The sequence below is a fragment of the Littorina saxatilis genome, linkage group LG7 (assembly GCF_037325665.1).
Source record: "Littorina saxatilis isolate snail1 linkage group LG7, US_GU_Lsax_2.0, whole genome shotgun sequence".
In the NCBI taxonomy this organism is placed as follows: Eukaryota; Metazoa; Mollusca; class Gastropoda; order Littorinimorpha; family Littorinidae; genus Littorina; species Littorina saxatilis.
The window spans coordinates 5,084,781-5,092,192 of record NC_090251.1 but is presented as its reverse complement, the minus strand read 5'-3'; the positions used below and the strand labels follow the sequence as shown (position 1 = coordinate 5,092,192).

At 40.2% G+C, this 7,412-nt stretch overlaps 1 long non-coding RNA gene across 1 annotated transcript; it reads right to left on the bottom strand.

Moving 5' to 3' along the window:
* Positions 1 to 337: 337 nt before the first annotated feature.
* On the bottom strand, positions 338 to 2,584 carry LOC138970524 (uncharacterized). Its single transcript, XR_011456979.1, has 3 exons — positions 2,470 to 2,584; positions 936 to 1,013; positions 338 to 548 (listed from the first exon to the last, which is right to left on the bottom strand). It is a non-coding gene; the product is annotated as an uncharacterized lncRNA (long non-coding RNA).
* Between the last annotated feature and the right edge of the window lie 4,828 nt (positions 2,585 to 7,412).

Sequence of the window (7,412 nt, the reverse complement as noted above, 5' to 3'; positions counted from 1 at the left end):
AAATACAAGTGATTATCATGCAATTTCCAATGAGATACAATAGAAATTGCTTCATAGAAGTACCAGAAGTTTCAAAATATACCATACACTTACATAATGGGGGGATTACTATGAGGACGCCAGATCAACAATTTCCTCATTCACAGAAAACCTTTCCAGCAAGTGATCAGAAATTGCTATCTGCAAAATTGTATGATTTAAAGAATCTCCATGAATACTTAAACAGGACTATGGACATACTTTGAAAAATCTTGGTAATACATGCAGATATTCATCAAATGACACAGAACGTCTCGCGTGTAACCATGGACACCGCAAACAAACACAGACACCAATATCAGTTAACCATGGGTTTATTTCAGTCAAAACGAAACAACTTTTTATTGAAATGTGTGTCTGCCACGTCTGTCAAGAGTTGGGACAGGCAGCACCTCAACTACTTCCTCAAACTTCACAAAAAATATCTCCTCCACAGCAGGCCACACAAACGATGATCCTTGTTTCCTAAGTAAACGGACAACCACCCCATTCCCATCCAGTGTGTCAATCTGTGGACAGACAAATGAACCTTTCTTAAAATAGAAAAATTAAAAATAGTAACTGAAAAGGTTTACAACATGAATTAAAAATACAAGGAGCAAGTGACACCAATAAACTTGGAAATGTCTACCTCAGAAAAGCAGACAACTGAAGCTCTCCATTCATACCAACTAGGGGTAATTTGGTACTTGAAATACGTGTATAAATGTAATTGATTCCATATGTAACCTGCACTTACCACGCCATGGAAAGACTTTGCTAGGAATGTCTGCACAAATCAGTATGGATACAGAAAATTAAAAAAAATGACTGCATGCAAGCAAAGTCATTCCAGTATAATAAGATTAAGATTAATGAAAAACATGTTAAAACAATTATTTACAGTAGAAACGTACCGGTCTCTCTGATCTGCTCCTGGATCAGCATTGACTGGACTGGCAGAAAGGATAGGAGCATTAGCAGCATCCTGGCATCTGAAAAAAAAGTATGCAACAGTTGGAGTCAGATATTTTAATGGCTACCACAGCTTTACATCGCACATTGAGGTACATAACAGTGCATGTTACAACCGTCAAGATCCCAAGATACACATATTGGAAATCAGAGTGGTTCTGTCCTGAACACATCCTCGTAACACAAAGAAACAAGTCGCGTAAGGCGAAATTACAACATTTAGTCAAGCTGTGGAACTCACAGAATGAAACTGAACGCACTGCATTTTTTAACAATGACCGCAGTGAAACTGACGAGCCTGTTTAGGGCGGTAGTGGTTTCGCTGTGCTGCATAGCACACTTTTCTGTGCCTCTCTTCGTTTGAACTTTCTGAGCGTGTTTTTAATCCAAACATATCATATCTATATGTTTTTGGAATCAGGAACCGACAAGGAATAAGATGGAATTGTTTTTAAATCGATTTCCGAAATTTAATTTTAATCATAATGTTTATATTTTTAATTTTCAGAGCTTGTTTTTAATCCGAATATAACATATTTATATGTTTTTGGATCAGAAAATGATGAAGAATAAAATGAACGTAGTTTTGGATCGTTTTATAAAAAAAAATGATTTAATTACAATTCAGATTTTTAATGACCAAAGTCATTAATCAATTTTTAAGCCTCCAAGCTGAAATGCAACACAAAGTCCGGCCTTCGTCGAAGATTGCTTTGCCAAAATTTCAATCAATTTGATTGAAAAATGAGGGTGTGACAGTGCCGCTTCAACTTTTACAAAAAGCCGGATATGACATCATCAAAGACATTTATCCCAAAAAAGAAAAAAAACCATCTGGGGATATCATGCCCAGGAACTCTCATGTAAAATTTCATAAAGATCGGTCCAGTGGTTTACTCTGAATCGCTCTACACACACACACACGCACAGACACACACACACATATACACCACGACTCTCGTCTCGATTCCCCCTCTATGTTAAAAAATTTAGTCAAAACTTGACTAAATGTAAAAATGACCACACGCTGTGTAAAATCTGCTCCAGTGCAAATGAAAATGCCAGTATCTGTCATAATTTCTGCCCCGCACGCATCGCTGACACCGCATGCGGAAAGCAGCAATGGCGTCTGCTATACGAACGAGACAGCTCTGGCTATGATGAGAGATTCAAACGTTATTTCTTGAGATTCTCAACAAAACAAATGAACCTGAACCACATGATCTAATCTTCATTTAAAAAAATAGAAAATAAACTAACAAGAGGCGCAAAACAATCATAAAAAACGAAAACTTCTTTTCACGTTGGACTGTACCTAGATCTACTCTACCCATGAATTTGCCACTTGGTTGCGTTTTTCTGACAGAAAGGCATTTTTTTTCGAATTCAGTTTGTAAACATGACAAAATCATAATAGTGGTTTAAGTTCTACACGCAAAATAGTAAAAATAGAGCCGTCGTAAAGCTCAAACTTACCTCAAAGGTTGTGGTATCATGTACCGTCTCGCACGTCTGTCGTCAACTTTGGCGCGGACACCGCAACAACAAAGTTTTCCTGCGTCTAACCGCGTGCTCGATTGTACGAAACCACGTTTGCACCGTGTAACCCCCACAGGGACTCCCTTATATTCATGCGCGAATGGGTTGAAAGATCGCAAGTTTGCCAGAAAATAGTTCTGCAATGTGCTCACACGTATCGCAAATTTTCGGACACCACTTGCAGATCTATCAGAACATCTCATTAAACTTGCTTTACAGACTCAACTTGAATCTCATTCAATCGCGATTAACGACATCGAATATTTTACTATGTCAGAGTAGAATTATCCATCCCCTGAAACAGTATGCACAAGTTATGTTTGGGCATGGCGTTGAAGCTAAAAATAGGACACCAGGCGTGACGTGCGAGACGATTGTTTCTACATGGTCAAATGCAACCAAGTTATTATCAAAAGATCGTTTGGGCGCATCGGGCGGGTGAAATCAAATTCATACACAGGAATTTGCAACAATTGTAGAAAAATGTGTTATCAAATGGGTAAATTTGAGGCATGTGTATGTGCAGAGATAGCATGTCACACTTTCGAATGGAAAAAAGTGGCGATTTCAGAGCTTCTGCAGTGCAAAGCAAATCACAGAATTTACAAACGCTTTAGTTCTTGTTCACACTGTTGCTCCAAATAACACTGAAGACAACAAAACACATAAAAATAAAGGAAAGTAATTATGTTGTTGTTTATTTAAATGTTTTTGTACGCTGTCCCGACTGACCAGTTTCCAGGAGAGTGACCCAGCTATGCAGAGTGAATCTCTTGACATCACAACATTAAGCCACAGCTATGCAGAGTGAATCTCTTGAAATCACAACATTAAGCCATAGCTATGCAGAAAGAATCTCTTGACATCACAACATTAAGCCATAGCTATGCAGAGTGAATCTCTTGACATCACAACATTAAGCCACAGCTATGCAGAGTGCATCTCTTGACATCACAACATTAAGCCATAGCTATGCAGAGTGAATCTCTTGACATCACAACATTAAGCCATAGCTATGCAGAGTGAATCTCTTGACATCACAACATTAAGCCATAGCTATGCAGAGTGAATCTCTTGACATCACAACATTAAGCGACAGCTATGCAGAGTGAATCTCTTGACATCACAACATTAAGCCACAGCTATGCAGAGTGCATCTCTTGACATCACAACATTAAGCCACAGCTATGCAGAGTGAATCTCTTGACATCACAACATTAAGCCATAGCTATGCAGAGTGAATCTCTTGACATCACAACATTAAGCGACAGCTATGCAGAAAGAATCTCTTGACATCACAACATTAAGCCATAGCTATGCAGAGTGAATCTCTTGACATCACAACATTAAGCGACAGCTATGTAGAGTGCATCTCTTGACATCACAACATTAAGCCATAGCTATGCAGAGTGAATCTCTTGACATCACAACATTAAGCCATAGCTATGCAGAGTGAATCTCTTGACATCACAACATTAAGCCATAGCTATGCAGAAAGAATCTCTTGACATCACAACATTAAGCCATAGCTATGCAAAGTGAATCTCTTGACACCACAACATTGAGCCACATCTATGCAGAGTGAATCTCTTGACATCACAACATTTAAGCCATAGCTATGCAGAGTGAATCTCTTGACATCACAACATTAAGCCACAGCTATGTAGAGTGAATCTCTTGACATCACAACATTAAGCCATAGCTATGCAGAGTGAATCTCTTGACATCACAACATTAAGCGACAGCTATGCAGAGTGAATCTCTTGACATCACAACATTAAGCCACAGCTATGTAGAGTGAATCTCTTGACATCACAACATTAAGCCACAGCTATGCAGAGTGAATCTCTTGACATCACAACATCAAGCCATAGCTATGCAGAGTAAATCTCTTGACATCACAACATTAAGCGACAGCTATGCAGAAAGAATCTCTTGACATCACAACATTAAGCCATAGCTATGCAGAGTGAATCTCTTGACATCACAACATTAAGCCATAGCAATGCAGAAAGAATCTCTTGACATCACAACATTAAGCCATAGCTATGCAGAAAGAATCTCTTGACATCACAACATTAAGCCACAGCTATGCAGAGTGCATCTCTTGACATCACAACATTAAGCCACAGCTATGCAGAGTGAATCTCTTGACATCACAACATTAAGCCATAGCTATGCAGAGTGAATCTCTTGACATCACAACATTAAGCCATAGCTATGCAGAGTGAATCTCTTGACATCACAACATTAAGCCATAGCTATGCAGAGTGAATCTCTTGACATCACAACATTAAGCGACAGCTATGCAGAGTGAATCTCTTGACATCACAACATTAAGCCATAGCTATGCAGAGTGAATCTCTTGACATCACAACATTAAGCCATAGCTATGCAGAGTGAATCTCTTGACATCACAACATTAAGCCATAGCAATGCAGAGTGAATCTCTTGACATCACAACATTAAGCCATAGCTATGCAGAGTGAATCTCTTGACATCAAAGGTAATACAAAGCACCAAATGAACAAGTGACTTTTATCCTCAAAGTGATTCTAATAACCCCAGCTTACCCCCTTCCCGTCTGCTTTCCAGTTCCAGGTGGACCAGCCGGCAGCTTTCCTGCTCTTGACTCCGTCTCCCTCGCTCTGGTGGCTGCAGGTTCTCTCTGTGACATCATCGTCGGTCTGACTGTCGGTGTCAGGTAAACTACACTTCGATGCACTAAATGTCCGTGTTGAACCAGTCTGCTCAGCTGCGGAGGCGGTGCTGTTGTTGGTGTTGGCATTCACTGCGTCTTCTTGTGGGCACCCAACAGACTCTTCAGTGTCCGTTTCTGTTCATCAAAACAACAAGAAAACACAACACCAACCAGTTTAGGTAAATTAATTATCACATTTGTGTCAGATGGCCGCTGACTTCATCAGGATGGTAAGGATATGTTAAGAATGATAGCACGTGATGTACGGTGTATTTATGATTGATATTAATTGTATAAAAAGCTTAAAGCAAGTGGTAGAATTGGCCCAAAAAAAGAGCAAGCTTTGTTACTGTTTTCCTTGTTTGTCTATGTGATGAACGTTACTAGGGACCGCCTCATAGATGGCCATTCTGTCTTTCCGCTAGATGGCGCTTCTTGACTACTGTTTTCCCTGTTTGTCTATGTGATGAACGTTACTAGGGACCGCCTCATAGATGGCGCTTCTGTCTTTCCGCTAGATGGCGCTTCTTGACTACTGTTTTCCCTGTTTGTCTATGTGATGAACGTTACTAGGGACCGCCTCATAGATGGCGCTTCTGTCTTTCCGCTAGATGGCGCTTCTTGACTACTGTTTTCCCTGTTTGTCTATGTGATGAACGTTACTAGGGACCGCCTCATAGATGGCGCTTCTGTCTTTCCGCTAGATGGCGCTTCTTGACTACTGTTTTCCCCAACACCCGAAAGAAGCAGAGGGCCCTGAAAGACATTCGCTCACTTTAGTCTATTAAATGAAAATACCATACTTTTGGTGTGTTTTGGAGCAAATCATGCCATGTGTGTCTAGATAATGGTACAGCATTGATTCCCCTGGTTTGTCAAATTCGCCATGAACTCCCCTACCAAATGGTCAGGTCAACAGTATCGCTTGGAACTACTCGCCTGTGAAAACAGTGGAGTGACTGTCAGCTTCAGACGGAGGCCGCGCCGGTGCAGACATGGGAGTGAACTCGGGAACCAAGGGGTCTAACTCCAACGTCTGGGACCCCGTCGAGTCCTTTCTGTCTGGCGGCCTGATGTCCAGGGGGCGCCTGATGCGGCCGAAGGGCGTGACCTCCATGCTGGCGACAGGACCGGAGCTCCAGGTGTTAGCAGGGGCTGGCTGCTGTTTCCTGCTGGAGGAGAAGCAGGTGTCTCAATCTGCTCGTCAGGCATTACGCCAACAACAACAAACTTCCTTCTTTCCTATTCCTCGACCAAACCTATTTTTTATTCCGACCCTAGAACTATTTTTTGACACAGTTTAAAAAAAAGTTTTATTAAAAAGGACAAAATTAAATTCTATTTTGTAGCCTTTGCAAGGAAAGTTACTCCTTTGAGACATCCAGGGGACACATTCCACATGATTTCCGGCCGAAAAAAAGCCACATACCGCCTGCGTACCTGAAAATCAAAATGCACTGACCACCCCCCCCCCCCCCCCCCCAGGAACTGACCAACAAACCAAAACTTGTTCAGCTTTGTCCTCGGATAATCACTATTTTTGTGGGCCTTCAGACCAAGATAAAATTAAAAGCTTAGTGATTTGTAAAATCTTGTGTTTAAGACCAGTACTTCCATGAAGTCTCTGTTCTTTGGCAACTCGCTGCTTCAAAACAGCAACATCCTGTCTTTAAAAAAGAAAAAAAGGCAATTGATTTGTTTATCAAAAAAATTACCTGAAATGTTTGCATACATTTTTTACAGAACTTTACCTGATATGTCAGCATTAATCAAAGAATATTAACTGATATGTCAGCATTGATCAAAGAATATTAACTGATATGTCAGCATTGATCAAAGAACATTAGGCCACACAAAAAATAGGTCTGTTTACGGTAACCCGACCGACCCTAGTTTTTTCGCGCGACCCTAGACTTTTTTTTGGCATTTGGGGGAAAAAAAAAAATCTTGTTTTTTTAGCAAAATAACATAAAAATATGGTTTTTTGGAAAAAAAAAAAAAAAAAAAAAAATCCCGACCTACCGACCCTATTTTTTTGGCCTATGTTACCGTAAACAGACCTTTTTTTTTTTTTGCCTTAACTGATATGTCTGCATTGATCAAAGAACATTAACTGATATGTCAGCATTGATCAAAGAATATTAACTGATATGTCAGCATTGATCAAAGAATATTACCT